This window comes from Aotus nancymaae, unplaced genomic scaffold, assembly GCF_030222135.1.
Source record: "Aotus nancymaae isolate 86718 unplaced genomic scaffold, 86718_ANA_hifiasm-v0.15.2.pri h1tg000011l, whole genome shotgun sequence".
Lineage (NCBI taxonomy): Eukaryota > Metazoa > Chordata > Mammalia > Primates > Aotidae > Aotus > Aotus nancymaae.
In genome coordinates this window covers 5,889,665-5,912,460 of record NW_026988422.1, presented here as the reverse complement: position 1 = coordinate 5,912,460, position 22,796 = coordinate 5,889,665, and the positions used below count along the sequence as shown (strand labels likewise).

Here is a 22,796-nt window from a genome sequence, read left to right as displayed (position 1 = left end):
GATCTGAGAATGGTTTGATATTTCACTCTATGAGCTAACAAATTAACCATCCACGATTTCATAGATACTGGTAGAAGAAGCAAGATTCCTAGGTTAGAGACAAAGGACTTTATCACTTGTGGCACTGGCAACATGAGCTTTATGTTTGCATTACTTCGTCTCCCACAGGAGGATGAGAAATGGCCCAAGTAGGAACTGCACACATAGTAAATTTGTGTCATGGTTGCGAAACCACAGCTTAAAACACTTTCAACTTTATAAGAAGACTAGTAGCATGTGCGCCCTATCTTTGCCCAGAGGAAGACATTGTCTTTAGTCTCCTAGACAGCAAATAAATTTGCCCTGTCTCCTAGAGGGAGAAATTACGTTTATATTCCAAAACTATATTTATATTATGTTTTATACAAACATATTTGAACAGATTATCTGAAATAAGTACTGTCAAAATTGTGAAGAAAGGTAGGAAATCCATGGACAATTGTCAATCAACATTGCCCAGGTGTCTGTCACACAATTGTAAAAGCAGTCCTACTGTACAAAAGAGGCAATCACAAGCAATCAAATTCAAGAAATTGCTTGGGGTTTATCATTAAGAAACACCACTAGAGTTTAAATTCACTCACCTTTGTCATGTAAAACGTTTCAATTTTTGTTTAAAAGGTATTATCCCAATTTCTATAACTCTTCTTTTAAAACTGTATATTCTTGGCCCAAGCAAAAGATTTGAACACTTGTTTGAATTTAACTTACTATCTAAAATTGCAACGTATCTGCCATCCCATCAGTCCTCTAAAACTAGTGGCACGGAAAAGTAGAAAAGAATTCTAAGTCCATAGACAGACGGACACTCGAGGGAGAAAGAAAGTTGTTCACCTGCATGTGTGCAGTTTTTTCTCTCAAACTCATCAGTTGGGTTAGTTCAGTTCTTTTCCTCAAGTTGAATGATATCTGGAAAGAAGAGAAAAATATTTGGAGAAAATTTTTTTCTTGTGGCATTCAGGAGTAGAGAATGGCAATAAATAGCAATTTATATAAAAATTGAATATAACTAAATTTGTATAAAATATTTAATATCATATTCTAATGATTAATAAATAACACCAACTTACTTCTGACTGCCTGTGTACTCAGCCTGTAGAAAAATGTACTTTCCCCTCAGCATTACTAATATCTGGTATTATCAAACAGTGATTTATACACAAAGTTGACGTCGATTATTTACAACTGCCAGCATAAGAATTAACTATAAAGGTTAAATAATAACAACATTGATTTTTATATAAAAAGAGGGTAACATCAGGCCAATTCCAGAATTGGTTCAGCAACTAAATGGTTATTGGCTCTCTTAATATATTTAAGTAGACAGCATCAGAGAATTATTGTTTGGCATGTTTAAAAATAATGTATTTCTGTTTTTAGCACCTTTTTGAGGCATTTCTGCTATTTTTTTTTTCTACTTAGTTGGAAACATTAATTTCCATGCAACCCTGTGAAAAGTATTGAGAGCTATTTTAAGTTAATACCTTAAATTTTAATTAACAAATTAAAATTATATATATATGGCTGATGTAAAACATGATGTTTATGAAAATGTAGACATTTCGGTGGAGTGGCACTATAAAGCTAATTAACATATGTGTTTCCTCACTAATTATCTTTTATGATGAGAACAGTTAAATTTTACTTTCAGTAATTTTCAAGTATGCAATACATTGTTTTTAACTATAGCCATCATGTTGTATAACAGATTTCTTGAATTTATTCCTTAGTCTGATATTTTGTGTCCTTTGACCAACATCTCTCCACTTCCATCCCACTGCCTACCCCAGCACCTGGTAACCATTATTCTACTCTCTGCTTTTATGGGTTTGTCTTTTTTAGATTTGACATAAAAATGAGAGGATCTAGTATCTTTCTGTGTCTGGCTTATTTTATTTACCATAATGCCCTCTAGGTTTATGTATGTTGTTGCAAATGACAGGATTTCTTTTTCCAAAGTCTGAATGGTATTCGATTTTGTATGTACACCACATTTTCTTTATTAATTTGTCCACGGATGGACATTTAGGCTGACTTTTTATTTTAGCTATTGTGAATAATGCTGCAATGAACCTGAAAATGAAGATATATGAATTTTATTTCTTCTGGATAGATAAGCAGAAATAGAATTACTAAATCTTATAGTAGTTATATATTTTGATATTTTAAGACCCTCCATACTATGTCCAAAATGGCTCTACTAATGTACATTCCACTCAACAGTGTACAAGGTCTCCAGTTTCTTGATATCCTTGTCAACATGTATCTTTCCTCTGTTAGATGATAGCAGTCGTAACAGGTATGAGATGATATTCCATTGTGTTTTAAATTTTCATTTCCCTGATGATTAGTGATATTGTACATTTTCTTGTATGCGAGTTGATAATTTATGTGTCTCCTTTTGAGAATTTATTCAGATCCTTTGCCCATTTTTTAATTAGGTTATTTGTTTTCTTGCTTATTGGGCTTCTTGAATTCCTTATATATCTTGGATACTAACCCTGTATTAGATACAAGGTTTGCAATTTTTTCCCATTTCATAGGTAGCCTGTATGGACAACTAATTTGAGTATGCTGAATTTTAATAAAAATCTCATATATGAGAAACAAATATAAATTGTTTCATTGGTACAGATTTCTGTAATCTTATATAAATTATTCATTTTAATTGTTTACATCTCATATAACTTTGATTCTAGGACTAATCATAATTTTAAAATATCTGTTTATCTCTTCTAGGATGATGTAGATTTGTTTTATATATTTTCAGACTTACTTATTGGGTGCATCAAGTTTGAAATTGTTTATTATTGATGAGTATCTTTTTTTGTGTCTGATGTGAATATAAATGCCCCATGTATCATCGGCTTGTCATTTGCCTGGCATTTTGTTTTTCAATATTTTCATACACAATCTTACGCATTCTAATATTTATATTTTTCCTAAAAACAGGAAATAGGTGAATTTTTAATCAAATCTGATAAATTCTATTAACTAGTAAATTCAGTACATTTAAATTTGTTTTGATTATTGTAGTACATTGACTTATTTTGGCACAGATTTTTCCACTTTATATTTTTCCCATTTTAAATAATTTTTGAATTAAATTTTCTAATTTTTTTCTCTCCACTAGTTTAGAAACAACATATTTTACTACTATTTTATTTGTAGACTCTTTAAAGTATTTCATATACACTACCATGAAAAATCCAAAATTAATCAATGTTGCTACTATTTATGTGAACAATTCTGTTTCACACACTATTCATAGTTCACACTACACTATCATTTATTGTAGCTCTATATTGAATTACTTCTTTTAACCCTATAGATTAGATATTATCATTTGATATGGTATTACTTTAGATTTACTCACAACTATATCAATTTCTTTGATAATCATTCTTGACTTTCTACTGAAGTATATAACTTCAGAAATTTATCTTTTGTGTAACATTAGTGGCAGTTTACAATAATTTTTTGGTTTCTGAAAAATATATTTATTTTCTCCAATTTGAATAATTATTTAGGCAATTAAAGTATTATGTCAGGAAGAAAGCTGTTTTCTTTAACAATTGAGAGTATTATTACATAGTCTTTTGTCTTTATTTTTTCAATGCTGTTGTTTGAAAACTGTTATAATGTTATTTGTATTTTTTGTTGGTGGTGGTGTCTTCTCTATTTGTTTTTTTTTGTGTTTGGTGTTCTAAAGTGTCACCATATTATATCTAGCTCTGGATTTACTTTTATTAATTCTACTTGCAATAGTTTATGTTAGTTTATTAGTAGTTTCTATTCTTTCAGCAGGTTTGGAAAAAAAATTTACTAATTTCATTTTGAGTAATTTTCTCCTACTTTTTTCCCTCTGGAAATTCTTATTAGACCTATGGCATGCCTCATTCTATTATGTATATTCGTTAATTTTTCATATTTTATATTTCACATATTCTGAATAATTTCTTATAATTTTATAAATTAATTGTCTTGTCAGCTATATCTAAGTTGTTATTCAAACAAACCCATTAAATATATTTTATTTTGATTATTGTCATTTTTATGTTTCTTTTGTTCTATTTATGAGTGGTAATTTGGAGTAGATTCATTCATGGCTATTTCAAAAATTTTATTTCTACATGGTTACTTTGTATAGTATATATGATTATTCTAATATCTGAAAGTTTAAAGCAATTCCCTCAAGTAGTTGTTTATTTTTAATATTACTGTCATTGCAAGGTTTATTATTTCTTTACTAATTTAGTGGGTTTGGGTTCTATCATTCTAATTGGCTACTTTGAGTAAATTTTGAGAGAAGAAGTAAGAAGTTTTTCTACAAGGTGTTTTGTATTGGCTTCTGCCACACTCCAGAAATACACATAACTCAATGTTCTTAAATTTAAGATCTTGACATGAAGTTTACTTGACATAGTAAGGAGGAGTGGTCGTAACTGTAAGACCCAGCTTCATTTGAAGGTAGGATTATGGCTTCAAATATTTTGTGAAAGCATTATTACTGTAAATATATTTATTTCTTTTAGATTTTTCAGTTATAAAAACAGACAGCCTAATGATAGCCTTCCTTTTGCCTTTAGCTTTCAGCCAGGCAAAAGTTTTCCAGAGCTTCCCTTTTGATGAAGGCATAGATCCTGTAAACATCGCCCTCTTGTTTTTATAAGGTAGCCTATCAGAGATCTGTTCAGCTTTGTTTGACCTGAAGGTTCATTTACAAGAGTATCAATTAATTCATAAAATTTGATTTCAAAGTATTGGCTTTGTGCCTCAAGGGAGAATAGACTGCTTTATAATTACTTCTACCTTTGTAATTTCAGCTTAATGTTTTTTTCTTTTTTTACTATTTATTTATTTATTTATTTATTATTTACTTATTTTTTGAGCCCAGTAAAACACACACACACACACACACACACACACACACACACACAATTTCCTTCATTTTCAAATACATTACAGTTTTTCCTATGTTCATCAAATTATTCAAATTCCTCTCTCATGTAAAATACAGCCACTCTTTTCAACAAATACTAAAGCTTCCTTTCATCAGACTAGGCCGAAATTGGCATTCAGGTTTTATTATCTAGATCAATTCCAGATAGATATAAATCTCTTTAGGTCTGAAGATCTGCAACACATCCAACTTACAATAGTGAAAGAAATGGTAACTGCAAAATAACTCATTTCAGAAGGGAAAAAAAAAAAAACAGGCAAATAGAAGGCACAGGTTATAACAAGCTTTATATGTAGTTAGATATACATTGCCAGATTTTTTCCTGAGGATCAGTTTTGTTCCCTGGGAACAAGTGTCAGCAGTTCTTGTCTCTTCCTCTGTGTTCTTGGTTTTGCATTATGCAAAATACACAGATAAAATTATAATTGACTGTGAAGACTGAATGATTTTTCCTTAATCTCAGGAATAAGAGAAAGATATCTGGTCTTACCACATCTATTTGATATCGTTCTGCAAGTAGAACTTAATTGCCAGTGCAATTAAGGAAGAAAATGAAATAAAAGGCATCTATATTAGAAAGGAAGACGTAAAAATGTCTCTATTTAGATTATGTGATCTGGTATAAAGAAAAAAACTTTTAGAATTAATAAGTGAGTTTAATAGGGTTGTAAGATACGAGGTAAATATACACCAATCTATTTCTATACAGTACCAATGAACAAACCAAAAATGAAATGAAAACCAAAAAAAAAAAAAATAAAGCCTCAATTTGTAGTGACATCAAAAATAATATAGTATTTAGGAATATTATATTATTCCTAATATATATTGAGAGATCCAAGATGGCTGACCACTAGCAGCTTGGGCTCGTAGTTCCCAGTGAAAGCGCAGAGAACGAGAGGATGCCACACTTTCAGACGAATATTTGTTGCTCACGGACCAGGAGATTCCCAGCAGAGGAGCCCCACGTGTCGCCAGGGCGACACTTGTGGCCGGCGCGGCAGTTTTGCTGGTGCCTTAGCGCGCCAGTTTTTGGTGCAGAGTCCGGAGATTCCCGAGCAGAAAAGCACCATCCATCTTAACACCGCTGTTTTGGCCGGAGCAGTGGATTGCTCAGATTTCGGCGCTGGGAATCAACAAGTTGGACGTCTGCTCAGAGACCTAGTTAGAAAGTTGGTATTACAAAGACAACAGACAGAAAAATATATAATGAAGGGAAGAAATCAGCGTAAAAAGGCAGAGAATACTCAAAATCAGAATGCCTCTCCCTCTACAGGGGATCGCAATTCCTCATCAGTAACGGAACAAGGCTTAATAGATTACGAGTGTGTTCCAGTAACAGAAGCAGGCTTCAAAACGTGGGTGATAAGAAACTTCTGTGAATTAAAAGAACTTGTTCTAACCCAATGCAAAGAAACTAAGAACCTTGAAAAAAGGTTTGACGAAATGTTAACGAGAATGGGCAATTTAGAGAGGAATATAAGTGAATTGATGGAGCTGAAAAACACAACACGAGAACTTCGCGAAGCATGCACAAGTTTAAACAGTCGAATTGATCAAGTAGAAGAAAGGATATCAGAAGTCGAGAACCAGCTCAGTGAAATGAAACAAGAAGACAAGATTGGAGAAAAAAGGATGAAAAGGAATGAGCAAAGTCTCTAGGAAATATGGGACTATGTGAAAAGACCTAATTTACGTTTGATAGGTGTACCTGAATGTGATGAAGAGAATGAATCCAAGTTGGAAAATACTCTTCAGGATATCATTCAGGAAAACTTTCCCAACCTGGCAAGGCAGGGTAATATTCAACTCCAGGTAATACAGAGAACACCACAAAGATATTCTTCAAGAAGACCAACCCCAAGGCACATAATTGCCAGATTTATTAGGGTTGAAATAAAGGAGAAAATACTAAGGGCAGACAGAGAGAAAGGTCAGGTTACCCATAAAGGGAAACCTATCAGACTTACAGCAGATTTCTCAGCAGAAACCCTACAAGCCAGAAAAGAGTGGGGACCAATATTTAACATCCTTAAAGAAAAGAACTTGCAACCCAGAATTTCCTATCCAGCCAAACTAAGCTTTATAATCGAAGGAAAAATTAAATCCTTTGCGAACAAACAAGTACTTAGAGAGTTCACCATCACCAGGCCTGCTTTACAAGAGCTTCTGAAAGAAGCACTATACATATAAAGGAACAACAGATATCAGCCTTTCCAAAAATATATCAAAAAGAAAAGAACATTAACACAACGAAAAATTTACACTAACCAATGGGCAAAACAGCCAGCTAGCATCAAATGCCAGTATTAAAGTTATATATATTCTAATCAGATAAAAAGCCAAAACCCATTGGTATGCTGCATCCAGACCCATCTCACATGCAACGATACACAAAGACTCAAAACAAAGAGAAGGAGGAAGATTTATCAACCAATCAGAGAGTAAAAATAAACAAATAAAAAGCAGGAGATGCAATTCTCGCCTCTGATAAAGTAGACTTTAAAGCAACAAAGAGCAAAAGAGGCAAAGAAGGACATTACATAATGGCAAAAGGATCAATGTAACAAGAAGAGCTAACAATTCTATAGATCAACGAGACAGAAAATTAACAAGGACATCCAGGACTTGAACTCAGACCTGGAACAAGTAAACTTAATAAACATTTATAGAACTCTCCACTTCAAATACATAAAACATACATTACCACCTCACACCTATTCCATAAGTGACTACATAATTGGAAGTAAATCACTCCTGAGTAATCGCATAGCATTTCATAGGTTTAAATGAAATATTGGTTGGCTGCTCGTTTGCTATTTTCTTCCCTTATTCCTTCCTGTTTACATCAAGTATAATTATTGGTATAAAAGAGGTTTTCAATACCCATTATTAAACTGCATTCTAGCCTGGGCAAGAAAGCAATACTCCCATTCTCTCTCTCTCTTTCTCTTCCTTTTTCCTCCTCTTCTTTATTCTTTTTCTTTCTTTCTTAAAAAAAAAAAATGTCTAAAGTAATGTTTTAGACATTTTTAAAAGAAATTAGAAAGACCCAAGTAAAGACATCCTGATGTTTGGGGGTCAGAAGATTTAATATTGTGAAGATGGCAATAGTCTCCAAATTGATCTGCAAAGTCAAGAAAACCCCTATCAAAAATCAAATGATTTATTTGCAGAAATTAACAAGTCTTTTCTAAAACATAAAAGGAAATTCAAACGATCCAGAACAGCCAATACAATCTTGAAAAGAAGAATGAGGTTAAAAGATTTGTAGGTCTCAATTTCAAAATGAACTATAAAGCTACAGTAATAAACAGTGTGGTATTCGCATAAGAATAGGCAGTCACATGAATAAATGGGCTAGATTTAAAAATCCAGAAATAAAATTTCGCATTTACAGACAATTTATTTTTGAATAATGTGCCAAGAAAATTCAGTGTGGGTAAAAAATAGTCTTTTCAACAAATAGTTCTGGAATAACTTGATATTAGTAAGAAAAAGAACCAAATTGGTCCTTACCTCACAGCATGTATAAAAATGAACTAGAAATGGGTGTAAATAAATAGTAAGACATAAAAGACATACATGCAAGAGCTAAAATTATAAAACATTTAGAAAGTAAAGGAGTGTATGTCATCTTGACTTTAGAGTAGGCAATTATTTCTTAGATATGACAAAAAAACAAGCAACGAAAAAGAAATTCTATATATTAACATAATAGACTTGTGAGAGGAATCAACAAGAAATTGAAAGACAACCCACAGCATGAGAGAAATTTTGCAAATTATATATCTAATAAAAGATTGCCTCTATAATATATAAAAAGCTATTACAATTCAATAATAAGAAAGCAAATAACCAAATTTTAAAATAAATAAATATTGAAATCAATAGTTCTTTACTTTTTTCCAAAGAGGTTACACAAAGGGCCAATAAGCACATGACAACAAGCTCAACATTGTTAGTCATTTTGGAAATGCAAATAAAAGCTAGAATGAGATATTATTTCTCACTATCATGTCTAAAGTTGAAAACAAAACAAACAGCATAGTAATAATAAGTATTGAGAAGAGGGTCTAAAATTGTGCAGACACTTTGGAAAGCAGTTTGGCAATTCCCTAAAGGGTCAAACACAGAGTTACCGAGTTACCATATGACCCAGCAATTCTACTCTGAGGTATATACCAAAGAGAGATAAAAGTATATGTTCACACAGAAGCCTATACACAATTATTCACAGCTATTATTAATAATAGCCAAGAAATGGAAATAATTCAAATATCCATTAGCTGATAAATGGAAAAAATGTGATACATCCATATAATGGAAACTTATTAGGCAATAAAAAAATACATGTTACAATATGAATGAACCTTGTAAAGATTATGTTAAATGAAAGAAATAGGGACAAAGTACTCCGCAGTATATAATTCATTACCGTTTGTTTGTTTGTTTGAGATGGAGTCTTGCTCTGTTGCCCAGGCAGAAGTGCAATGGCATGATCTCTGCTCACTGCAACCTCCACCTCCTGGGTTCAAGCAATTCTCCTCCCTCAGCCTTCTGAGTAGCTGCGATTACAAGCACACACCACCACGCCTGACTAATTTTTGTATTTTTAGTAGAGAAGTGGTTTTACCATGTTGGCTAGGGTCTTGAACTCCTGACCTCAGGTGATCCTCCCTCCTCAGCTTTCCAAAGTGTTAGCATTACAGGCAGGAGCCACCTCGTCTGGCCAATTAATTACATTTTCATGAGATATTTTATAAGGTTCTACATAATAGACAATTTTTTCCTGTATGTTTTTCCAACCCACTAATTACCTTATTATTGTATCTTGACTATATTAGAATTTGTTAAAATTTATCTTTTTGTTATTTCACTGACTAGTGTTTTACATTTAGAATTTCTATTTGCCTACCCATCTGCCCTTAGAGTATTTTTGCTTTATTTATTTATTTATTTATTTGCGACGGAGTTTCGCTCTTGTTACCCAGGCTGGAGTGCAATGGCGCGATCTCGGCTCACCGCAACCTCCGCCTCCTGGGTTCAGGCAATTCTCCTGCCTCAGCCTCCTGAGTAGCTGGGATTACAGGCATGCGCCACCATGCCCAGCTAATTTTTTGTATTTTTTTTAGTAGAGATGGGGTTTCACCATGTTGACCAGGATGGTCTCGATCTCTTGACTTTGTGATCCATCCGCCTCGGCCTCCCAAAGTATTCTGAATTTCTAAGTTATCAAGTGTATAAGCTTCACTTGAAAGACTGACCGTGTTGTATCCTTTGATTCATTTTGTTTAGTTTGTCAACATCTAACCATGACTTTTTTTCATTACAATTGTTTCTAGATCTCTGACTCTCATTGAAAGCATTGACATTCCGCCTTTCTTTTAACTTAAAATATGAACTCCTGGACATTTCTGCTTGTTTCTGAGTCTGGTGCTCTATATGTCTACTGTGTTAGTGCTACTCTTATCCATGGCATGCATTACATTGTAAATGCATATTATTCATCATTTTTACTCTGATAATTTGTCTTTTATAGCTATGTGTTTGGAACAAACAAGGTCATTGAGGAGGGAGAAATTCAAACATTAATTATATAGCACATTTTTGAATAGAAGTATACTATGTCACAGTGGATTTTTCAAAGGCAAAAACATGAGGCCCACTTCATATATATTGTATTCAGAGGGAATTTAACATAGTGGTAAGCATATAAAGAAGGACCTTTAATTTAGAGAGTGGTTTGATTACTATTTGGCATTTTCCAGCTGCAATTACTGAAATAGAGAATTCAACTGAAATTCACTTAAACCATAAGCGAATGTATTCATTTACTTAAAAGAATGCTTAGAGGTAATTTGGGTTTCAGGATTGGTTAGATGAGTCACACACTCAGGTCTTTAAGGATCCACTTTTTTTTTTTTGCAACTCTGCTTGTTTTTATTCTTTTTGTCTGCTTCATTCTAAGCCTGATTCTCATCATGATCAATGAACAGTTGTCAACAGCAATTGGGGATATATGTTCTTAACATATACCTCTTTGTGTCTTATTGTTGACAGTTTGGTCACAGGAATTTCTTCAACCAACCAAAAGAGATAAGATTACCAGGATCATTCCTAATGAGGCTAATTAAGTAAACCTATACTTGATTTGGGAGGAAGAGAATAAATATTGGAGAGTCCACCACAATGTGTTGTCAAATTTGAATTTATTTCTTATTAAATATGATTGAGAAAACATCTGCCAGAAATTAAAGTTGATGCATGCCTACTTTGGAAGAAAGCTGAGACCAGTTTACACTTAAGTAAGGAAATTTCCAGATCTAAGATTATGTGATTATATACTATTGTTATTGATTATTTGAAACCTAATTTTTTGTGTAGGTGAGTAGAGAAATATAACGACCCCTAATGCAAATACTTACCATTAGTTAGCTGTCTATGGCTCTTGGAGTCTTTCCCCTAGTATATATAAACTTTAATGTAAAAATTTTCTTATCACTAACATGATTCATTGTGTTTATAATAACATTTTTATCTCAATATTTCAATAAGCCACTGATAGCTTGTTAATCAGAAAGAATTATATGACAGTTCCTTTTTTGATGCCCAAAGCTGAGGTATTTGTGATCATTATTTTATTTTAGTATTCGTAGTGCAATGGCTAAAGCTTCATGAAATAACATCTAAACTTGCATGTTTTCACAGTGACTGAGACTTTGTGCCCACAATTATTAATTGTGCTAAGTTGAGCAAAAATCCATGATAAATACATTCACATATAAGTTGCTTCAAATTATTTTTCTCTACAGGGATATTCACATCATTTCAATGATTATACAAGGCTCAATCTTTCATAGAAAATAATTAAGATTGCCTTTATCCAAAATAGCAAAAGGAAAAGACAAAAATATAAAGAAAACCAGCAGATGAAAATAAAGGACCATGACTAACTCTCATCTAACATTTTTAAACTAATCTTCTGTTGTAAAACTTTTGTGAATGAAAGTGATACAGTTATTAATCTTGTACTAGAAGTATAATGATCTAGATTTCACCTTTTTGTAAAAATCGAGTTCAACAGCTCACTAAATCCTCATCTTTACAGAAAGTATATTCCGTGAAAGAGTAAAACTGCTTGTAATACTTTCAAGAATCATATAATTCATGGTTGAGATTTTCAAAAAGACCAGCTTAAATTTAACTTGTTAACCAGAATGATGAAGTTCACATCTACCTGTAATGATACTCACCGTATCAACTGTTAACTGTCTTCTTGTTCCATGTGCAAAAATTCTGTTTACATTTGAGATTTGGGCCAGGCCCTGTGGTCCATGCCTGTAATCCTAGCCTTTTGGGAAGCCAAAGCTGGCAGTTCGCTCGAGCCAAGGAGTTTGAGACCAGCCTGGGCAAAATGGTGAAACCCCATCTCCACAAAAAATACAAAAATTAGCCAGGCATGGTTGTTCATGCCTGTAGTCCCAGCTACTCAGGAGGCTGAAGTGGGAGAATCACTTAAGCCCGGGAGATGGAGACTGCAGTGAACCATGATTGCGCCACTGCATTCCAGCTTGGGTAACAGAGTGAGACCCTGTCTCAGAAAAACAAAACAAAACAAAACAAAACCCAATCAGGAGTTGCTTAGTTATAGCCCCCAAAATCTGCTCTGGTGAAGCTCTCACTGTTGTTAGCCTTTAATTCAATCATTGCTTGTGTAAGAAAGCCTAGCTGCTTTAACTCCCAAAGCCAATTATCATACATTTAAAAACAAGTAGAGGAGGGTAGATCAATACAAATATAGATATTTTATTCAATAGTGTAGGATTTTTTAAAATTATAACTTAATACTGATTTGTTATAAATATGTAAGGTGTCATTTGGCCTTTGATGATGATCCCAGTAATTAATATCCAAGTAAACTAATATTGAGTTTGAAACATTGAAAGTTCTCTGACTGAATCAAGTATAAACAATATTAACATTATGCATATTCCAGCTCTATGAGTTTCTATGGAAAATAAATTCAATGTGATTATTCCACTTGATGCTCAGAAAATTATTACTGCCAAGTTTTTTTTTTTTCTGTGTACCATTTTATTTCTGGATCAAACATAACATAATCATATAAGGTGTTTTTTCCTGACCAAATAAAAGTACTTTATTTATAAATAGGGAGTTTTATTTGAGAAGTACCAAGTTGAGTGTTTTCTATATATCTTTTTGTAGTTAGATCTCTTATGATGCAAATTCCCAAGAAAACCTATTTCTGAATTTAGAATAGAGCCAAATTATCTTACAAGGTGAATTAGACCTAAGAAAAATTGTTTTCCTCTCTAACTAGACCCACAAACCATGTGAAAAATATTTTTGCCATCCAAGAGCTATTACAAATGCTCGTCTCTATTCACCAAATGCATTTATTCCACAGGCCTCATTTCTTCTACCCTCTTAACTAAAGTATATTTCACTTGGCATATAAAATTATTTTAGGTATATCCTCTTCCAGGAGATGTTCCTGAGGCATTTCATAAGCATAGTATCACACATTTATGACAAAAACGAACCTGCGTCTCCTTCCTTCTTTCCTTAGCTTCCGAGTTGTTCTCTTCTGGTCCAGCTAACAGCAATAAATATCACCTCAAATCAGAGCAAGGAGGAAGGAGACACCATCTACCATTACCCTGCTCATTATATATCCAAAATATATGTCAGATTCACTTTCTTCTTTCCATTTTACTGACAATATCTATATCCAACACTATTTGGGATTCTGGAAAAGCTTTATAATTAATCTACTTTTCTCTTTGTTTTCAATTGAATTGATGTCCCCTCAAAATTTATATGTTAAACCCCTAACATCCAGTGTGACTGAATTTGGAAAAGGGCCTTTGTGGAGGTCATTCAGATTAAATTAAATCATGAACATGGATCCAAATAGGACTAGTATTCTTATAAGAAGAGGAAAAGACACAGGAGAGTGCTTTCACAGAAAAAGACCATGTGAGGACACCTCAAGAAGACAGCCATCTGCAAGCCAAGCAGGAAGACCCCAGGATAAATCATCCCTGATGGCACTTTAATCTTGAAGGGGTATGTGTGTTTTCACATGCCCACATATTTCCCCTATTAGACACAATGCTCTCTTTATCTCTTTGACATATGATGTATGAGGGGAATGGTTCTGAATTACTTTCTCTCACTTAATGGTATGTAGATTGGATCTGTGCAGGATGAAAATTTCCAGTGTCATGGAAAAATCGGTGAATGAGTGTCTCCCTGGCATCTGACTACTACTTTTCCTTTTAAACTGTTATAGGGACTGAGAATGTAGACAATGAGGTGTACTCCCACTATCACTGTAGCCGAAATGATTTTCATTCCAGAAATGCTAGACTTCACAATTACTTGACAGAAGACAATCTCATCTCAGTGTAACCATGGCAGTCCAACGGTCATCTCTTCAATATTTGCTTTTCCCTCTCATTGATATAATTGTATTTTGGCAACATTTTCAACACTATAGAGCAGATGTCTGAAGGATATATCTGGAATTGTTAAAGGCCATGTCAGTGAATTTCTGATATTCTTAAGAGTTGAGGGTCTCTTTGAATGCAGGAATGATATTCTGGATCGCACAAAATTCATCAAATCAGTTTGCCAGAATGGCCATCTACTTTCTTTTGGATGAAATTTGTACATAGACTATGGTCATAATACTAAAAAACAGACTGGAATTATTTTTTCTCAAAGGATATGAGTAATTGTTGGTTTGGAAAACTGCTGCCATTCTTGAAAGAAATGATACAATTTCATGATTCACTCCCATTACAAGTAAGGAGACGTCAGCAAATTGAGAACAGATAAGGATGCTTTTATTCCATTCTGTGAGCCTCAACTTTGTAAGGTTAAAGCCATCAAGGGACTCACATATTTGGCACTGCCCCACCCCATTTAAGGCTGGTGGGATTTCACTCCTATCACTGATCACCTGATTCCTATTCTCATTCAGGGCAGTGCATAAGCATACCATGAGAAGTAAGTGTTTATGTGAAAACATACACACAGCCCTTCAAGATTAAGGTGCCATCAGGGTTGGTTTCTCCTGAGGTCTTTATCCTTAGCATGCAGATGCGTGTCTTCTTGAGCTGCAACTTTAGCCACATTGGATGTTAGGGGTCTAACATACAAATTTCAAGGAGTCACAATTCAATCACTAACAAGAGGGAAAGGAGATCAATCACAATATGAGAATACTTATATCTGAATATGTAAATCATGCAGTTGAGGACACTGAAGGAAATGGTGGTGGTCAGAAGAGGCTCTGGACTGGTATTAAAGGTAGTGCTGGTGACCAGATTCCTCAGACTGCCAAATCTTTTTACTCTGATCTTATTCATTGTTCCTGAAGAATGTGGCTACAGCTGGCATTGTATGAGATCTGTCTGCTTAATAAGGTGTCAAGAGACTGTATGCTTACTTACCAGGCTTCCTTCCTCATTAGAGACATTTCATGAGCTAAGATACCAGGTCTTTTATAGAAGAGGTTATTGTTAACATGATGGTTCAAATTTAAATTTTATATAGAAATTCTTTTACTTGTATTGAAACAACTCAATATGTATCACCTTATAACAACAAAAACTACTTAATCTTTATTACCTAGTGATTTTTGAAAGCAAATACCACATATCACAAATGAGCTTTGATGATATAAACATCACATGGTTAAGAAACAATAGAAAAACATACTCTCTTATACTTTGCAATAAACTGAAACATATAGGTTTGTGTTTGAATTGCCTGGTATCATTTTAAGGCAAACAGATTTCTAAATTCAAATGTTAGACTTATAAGAATGTATAACATTATTAGAGTGGAATCACGAGATTAAATGCTGCATAGAAAGACACAGTGTTAGGCACAAAGCACAGCTTACTGGAGTGGGATAAATTCTTTCCCATTGCTAATGAATTTGGTATGAAAGTGCACTGAAACTGGTGATTGGTAGGAATGTTAAATGATCCTGTAGCAGTTATATTGCATTCTGCTAAGAAAAGTGATAGGTTACCGCAATTAACTTTGGACTTGTTTTGCATTTAAGAATAGAATAAAAAGAGGAGAACTTTATTGGAAATGGAAGTAGTGTTTCACAATTTATTTTTTTGAAAAGACATTTAATAAAATGTAGTCAAGTGGGCAGCCTCTTTTTGAAAAAAAAAAAAAAAAAAAAAAAAGCCAATAATATAGTGCAGGGCATAATGGTTCACTAATGTACACATATAATCTAAAAGCTTTCAGTTTGAAGTATGAATAAAACAATACCTCATTTATTTAGCTTAGTAAAAAAATTAATTGTACCATATACGGTTAGCTTATTATTACTGACTGGAACTCAATCTCTGCATGTCTATTTATACCAGCAAAAGCCATTATAAAAAGAGGGATATGATTATGTGGTAAAGATAAACTTTAGGAAATGATTTCAAAGGGATTTATGAAACAAATGCTTTTTCTAGCAAGATTATACCATTAAAGTAAGGCCTAAATAGGTACCAAATTAGAATGCTTCTAAAATTTTAAAATACTTGAGTGTTTTCTTCATTTACATAATAGAAAATAAATAATGATGAGGATTATTTTGTGGCAAATAATGAATAAATTTGCTCAGGGTGATGAAGTGCCCATCAGTTACTTATTTTACTATGAACTTACACAGAATGAAAAATCTTACTTTGTTCCTTTGCAGATTGGACACTGTATATGTATTTATATGACCACATAACTCAAAGTATTAAAAGGGAAATCTTCTTGGCAAACTTTCTGAGAGTTTATTAAGTAATTTACTCATTTTTAAGCCAAGATATCTTTTCTTAGTCTTATATGTATTATGCTTCACCCAAATATCTATCCTGATATCTTTCTCTTTTGCATTATTACATAAGTCAAGGTTACCACATCTTGCTTTACTAAGACTGCCTCAAACCTCATCTTCGTGACTCCTAATTCATCAATCTGTGATTGCACTGTCCACAAGAATGCAAATCTGAGGTCTGAGGGTGTGCAGCTCTTGTGAAGGGTTTCCATTGCCTCACCATTGCCCCAGGATCAAATCCATGTGCTTTAACATGGCTGATTTTGACCTGGGCCCTGATTACCCCTGTAGCCTGACCTCATAGCTGTTTTCTCTTGGAATGTAACACTCAAATATTTAGAGCTTCTTGTGTTTTCCCAATGCACCTTGCCCACTGATCTATAGTATTTGAAGACACTCTTCTTCTGGCTAGAATTGTCCACTAACTCTTATCTAGACTCTGTCCTGTTTAAACTTCAGGTATCAATTTGGACATTTTTTTTCCCCTGTAGAAAAGTATCTCAACCACAAAGCCTTGGTGAGATGCTCAGTTTACATTCTCCTACCTCATGGATATATGTCTGTTACTTGTCTCAGTCCTCCATAGGACTGTCAATTTCTTAGCAAGAATTATTTCTGATTTCCTTTCCTAGTCCAACCACTCAGAGTAGTGCCTGAAGCATAGAAGATATTCAGTGAATATTTTTGGATTAATGTACTCTAAAGACTTTTAATAGGTTAAGTTACATGTGTATATACATTGCTATTTTCATATACATTTTACTATTAGTATTTAACTATAAATTCTGTAAAATCTATAGATGTTTAAAATATGCTTAATCAGATGTCTACATAGTATATGAAAAATGACATATTGAGAAATTCTCACTTGTAGTTTTCTTTTTCTACATATTCCCATCTGTTTGTCTTGGAAAATCTAAGTTGATTATTTGGCTATAAAATCAAATGATAATACTGCAAGCAACAGCACACAACTTCCTGAGTGATTTTAAAATATCGCCCCTGAAAACTACAGGAAATAGCAAAGAGAGAGAAGCAGAAATCAACATTTTTTCAGTTATCAGCTTAAGCTTCTTATGAAAATAGAAAAGTAGAGAAAAAGAGTAGGAAAAAAACTAATTGACTTAGAAAGCTGTAATCAATCGAACTTCTTTAAATCTAAAAGAGGAGAGAGCTGAACACAAATAATCTGGTACACATGGCATTCATACTATTTTAAAACACAATTTAGTAAATTAATGAACTCTTTGCAGTTAGGTTGAAAAATTGATGATGACCTGAGTTAATACCAAGATCTGAAAAGAAAAAAAATCCCGTAACATTTTCTTAAAATAAGTACCATGAAGCATTATTTTCCTTGTCACTAGTAAGATAAAATTTTTATAATAAGAACCTACATTTAAATAGTGCTTTGCCATCTAGAGAGTATGCGTTCATATTCATTATCCAAAAGGACAGACAGGAAAGCTGTAAATATTCATGCATATTTAGAGTAATTTGATTCAACATAATAGCAAAACTAATTTTCAATTTTCCATATAAAAGAGAATGTGAAATTATACATTAATGATCATTTAATGCACCAATGGTTTTAGTGGGATCTATCACCTTTTACTTTTTACCCTCACTTTGTGTTGTAAAATGAAATTACATATTGGATGACTATATCATGAAGTATTTTTATATTACTACTATATAGCTTCAAATGCAGAAAAAACATATCCATCTGGAATATTTTCTGCCACTAATGTGACTTTTGCATGCCTGTTCAAAATCTTAGACAACTTAAACATAAATGAATCACTACAAATAGACACATTTTAAGATGTCATGAATTTTGATATTTATAAAAGAGTTAATGCATATAAATAAATTGAAAGGAACATAAAACTAATTCAGTCAATGTCTTTAGTTTCTTCAGCTAAAAAAAAATTGAATATCAAGGTTCATTTTGAGAAACACTGAGTTGATTCACATTGGGTAAACTAAAAATTAGATGGAAGGATTAAACTCTGTTAAAAGATTCTAAACCATGTGTTGTAATAGACACAGATGAGATATCTACTTAGATAATTTAACTGTTGCTCATCATAAAGAAGTATTTAGCATTTTATTAGTAAGTTGAAATTCCTGGAAAAGCATTTTCTGAATCAAATTCTATAATATCCAGAAATGTAATTAACTGAAACCTTTGATTTACAAATTTAGTGACATAATACTGAAGAACTCATATTAGATGTCAGATAATATGATAAACACTTTACTTTTTAGTATTTTTAAGTATTCTTAAATATTTTATTAATAATAAAATATTCAATTCATTATAAAATAGAAGTACATATTAAATATATAGTATTTTTGAATTAAGATAATGAGTTCTTTTATTTTACTTTTTCTCACTTCTGTTTCTAATCTATAAGTTAGTGTTCACAAGTCTGTTTTTTCTAGTTAACTGCAATAAATTCTTTTCTATTTCCCAAACTTCTACTTTAAAAAATTCTTATTTTAAAATTGGCTATCCTTTTTTCTTAACAATACTTTTACAACTGTTCTTCTCAGTGTCACCCTGTTTCTCTATATTCCATGCAGAGCACTCATTTTTCTCCATAGAAAATGTATGTCATTTATTCTTTTCATAAATAATAGATTGCATTAATTTCTCAATTAACCTTATTATTTATTTTTTTATTTTTGTGGGTACATAGGAGGTGTTATTTTGATACTATGCATAATGATCACATCAAGTTAAATGGGGTGTCCATCCCTTCAAGCATTTATCCTTTCTTTCTGTTAAAAACAATCCAAATTGGACTCTTTTAGTTATGCTAAATTGTGCAATAAATTATTGTTGACTATAATCACCCTGTTGTGCCATCAAATACTAGGTCTTATTCATTTTATCTAACCACACTTTCGTACTCATTAACCATTTATACTTTCACCCACTACTACCTTTCCCAACCTCTGGTAACCATTATTATTCTTTTATCTCCACTTGTTCAATTGTTTTAATTTTAAACACGAACAAAGAAGTGACAAAATGAAAAGTTTTTCTGGGTTGAGATAATATCTCATTGTAATTTTGATTTGCATTTCTCTAACAGTGACGATGAGCACCTTAATATATTGTTTGGCACTTGAACATCTTCTTTGGAAAAACCTACTCAAATCTTTTACATATTTTAAAATAAAATTAATAGATGTTTTCTTATAAAGTTGTTTGAGCTCCTTATATATTGTTATTAATCCTTTCCAAAATGAGCAGTTTACAAATGTTTTCTCCCATTCTGTGGTTTGTTTCTTCAGTTTGTTAATTGCTTTGCTGTGCGAAACCTTTTTAACTTGATGTGATCACATGTGTCCATTTTTGCTTTGGTTGCCTGTGCTTGTTGGATATTGCTCAAGAAGTATTTGGAAGATCAATGTCCTGGAGAGTTTCCCCAATGTTTTCTCTTAGTAGTTTCATAGTTTGAGGTCTTAAATTTAAGTATTTAATTCATTTTTCTTTGATTTTTGTATATGGTAAGACATAGGGATCTAGTTTCATTCTTCTACATATGGATGACCAATTTTCCCAGTACCAACAGAATGTCTTTTCCCCAGTGTATGTTTTTGGCACATTTTTCAAAAATGAGGTCACTGTAGATGTATGGATTTATTTCATGATTCTCTATTCTGTTCCATTGGCCTATGATTTTCTTTTTATGCCAGTAGTATGCTAATAGTTACAATAGCTCTGTAGTATAATTTGAAATCATGTAATGTGATTCCTCTAGTTGTGTTCTTTTTGTTAAGAATAGCTTTGGTAATTCTGGGTCTTTGCGGGGGTTCTATATAAATTTTGAGATTACTTTTTTCTTCTGTTAGAATGTTATTGGTATTTTCATAGGGATTTCATTGAACGTGTATATTGCTTTGGGTAGAATGAATATTTTAACAACATTGATTCTTCCAATCTATAAACATGGAATACTTTTCTAGTTTTTGGTGTGTACTTCAGTTTTTTGCATTAGTGTTTTATAGTTTTCATTATAGAGATCTTCACTAGTTTGGTTAAGTTTATTCCTAGGAATTTTATTTTATTTGTAGCTATTGTAAATAGGATTGCTTTCCTGATTTATTTTCAGATTGTTGACTATTCACATATGGAGATGTCGCTGGTTTTTGTATGTTGGTTTTGTATCCTTCACCTTTACTAAATTTGTTTATTACTTTTAATAATTTTTTGGTGGAATCTTTAGGATTTTTCAAATATAAGACCATATCATCTGAAAAAAAGTCAAATAATTTGACTTTTTCCTTTCCAATTTGGATGCTCTTTATTTCTTTCTCTTGACTAATTGCTCTAGCTAGAACTTCCAGTACTGTGTTGAATAACAGCAGTGCAAGTGTGTGTTCATGTATTGTTTCAGATCTTAGAGAAAGCACTTTCAGTTTTCTTTTTTTTTAACCATTCAGTATGATACTAACTGCAGGTCTGTCATCTATGGCTTTTACAGTGTTGAGGTATATTCATTTTATACCCAGTTTTTTTAAAGATATTATGATAAAAGTATGTTGAATTTTAAATGTTTTTTTAGCATCAATTGAAATTTAAAATGCTTTCTTGGCATCAATTGAAATGATCATATGTTTTTTTTTATTCTGTTGATATTATTTATCACAATGATTGATTTGAAAATACCAAACCACCCTGGCATCCCTAGGATAAATCTCATTTGGTCATAATGGATGATTTTTCTAAAGTATTGTTGAAGTCGGTTTAATAATATTCTGTTGATGATTTTTGCATCAATATTCATCAGAGATATTGACCTGTAGTTTTCTTTTTATGATGTGTCTTTGTCTAGTTTTGCTATTAGGATAATATTGTCCTCATAGGATGAGTCTGAGTGTATTCATTTCTCCTCTATTTTTCAGTATACTTTGAGTAGGACTGGCATTAGTTATTCTTTAAATGTTTAGTAAAATTTAGCAGTGAAGCTATCAGGTCCTGGGCTTTTATTTATTTATTTATTTATTTATTTATTTTTGCTGAGGAACTTTTTATTACAGATTGAACCATGAAGAAATCCAAAACCTGAAAAGACTAACACAACCTAATGAGATTTAGTAAACACTCGCTATATTTACAAATAATAAGTAAATCTTATTTCTTGTGTTGGTCTGTTTAGGTTTGGGATTTTTTCATGGTTCAATCCTGATAGGTTTTATGCATCTAGGGATTTATTCCTTTCTTCTAGGTTTTCCAATCTATAGGCATACAGGTGCTCATAGTAACCTCTAATAATCCTTTTAATTTCTGCACTATCAGTTGTAATGTCTCCTCTTTCATCTCTGATCTTATTTGTTTCTTCTCTCTTTTTTTACTTAATCTGGCTAAAGGTTGGTCAACTTGTTTTGTCTTTTCAAAAAAGCAACTATTTGTTTCATTGATCTTTTGTATGTTTTTCCATTTCCATTTCATTTATTTCTGCTCTAATTTTTATTATTTGTTTTCTTTTACTAAATTTGGATTTGGTGTGTTTTTATTTTTCTAATTTCTTAAGATGGAGTGTTAGGTAGTTTATTTGAAGTTTTTCTACTTTTCTGATGTAGGTGCTTATTGCTATAAACTTTCCTATTACTTTCACCATATTCCATAGGTTTTTTGTATGTCCTGTTTCCATTTTCATTTCTCAAGAAATGTTTAAATTTCCTGCTTAATTTTTTCATGACTCATTCATCATCCAGGAGAATATTATGTAAATTTCCATGTATTTTATACTTTCGAAAATTTCTCATGATACTGATTTCTAGTTTTATTTTATAGTGGTATGAATAGATATTTTATATGATTTTTTTTGAATTTTTAAGGACTTGGAATATTTAAAGGCTTTGTGGCCCAACACATTGTCTATCCTACAAAATGACCCAAGT

The 22,796-nt window shown here is 32.4% G+C and overlaps 1 long non-coding RNA gene across 1 annotated transcript in view; it reads right to left on the bottom strand.

Annotated features, from left to right (window-relative positions):
* Positions 1 to 886: 886 nt before the first annotated feature.
* The window catches only part of LOC135274155 (uncharacterized), a 54,678-nt gene continuing 32,768 nt past the window's right edge, over positions 887 to 22,796 (bottom strand). The window contains exon 3 of the long non-coding RNA XR_010341934.1: positions 887 to 948. This is a non-coding gene — a long non-coding RNA (uncharacterized LOC135274155). The remainder of the gene's footprint in view (positions 949 to 22,796) is intronic.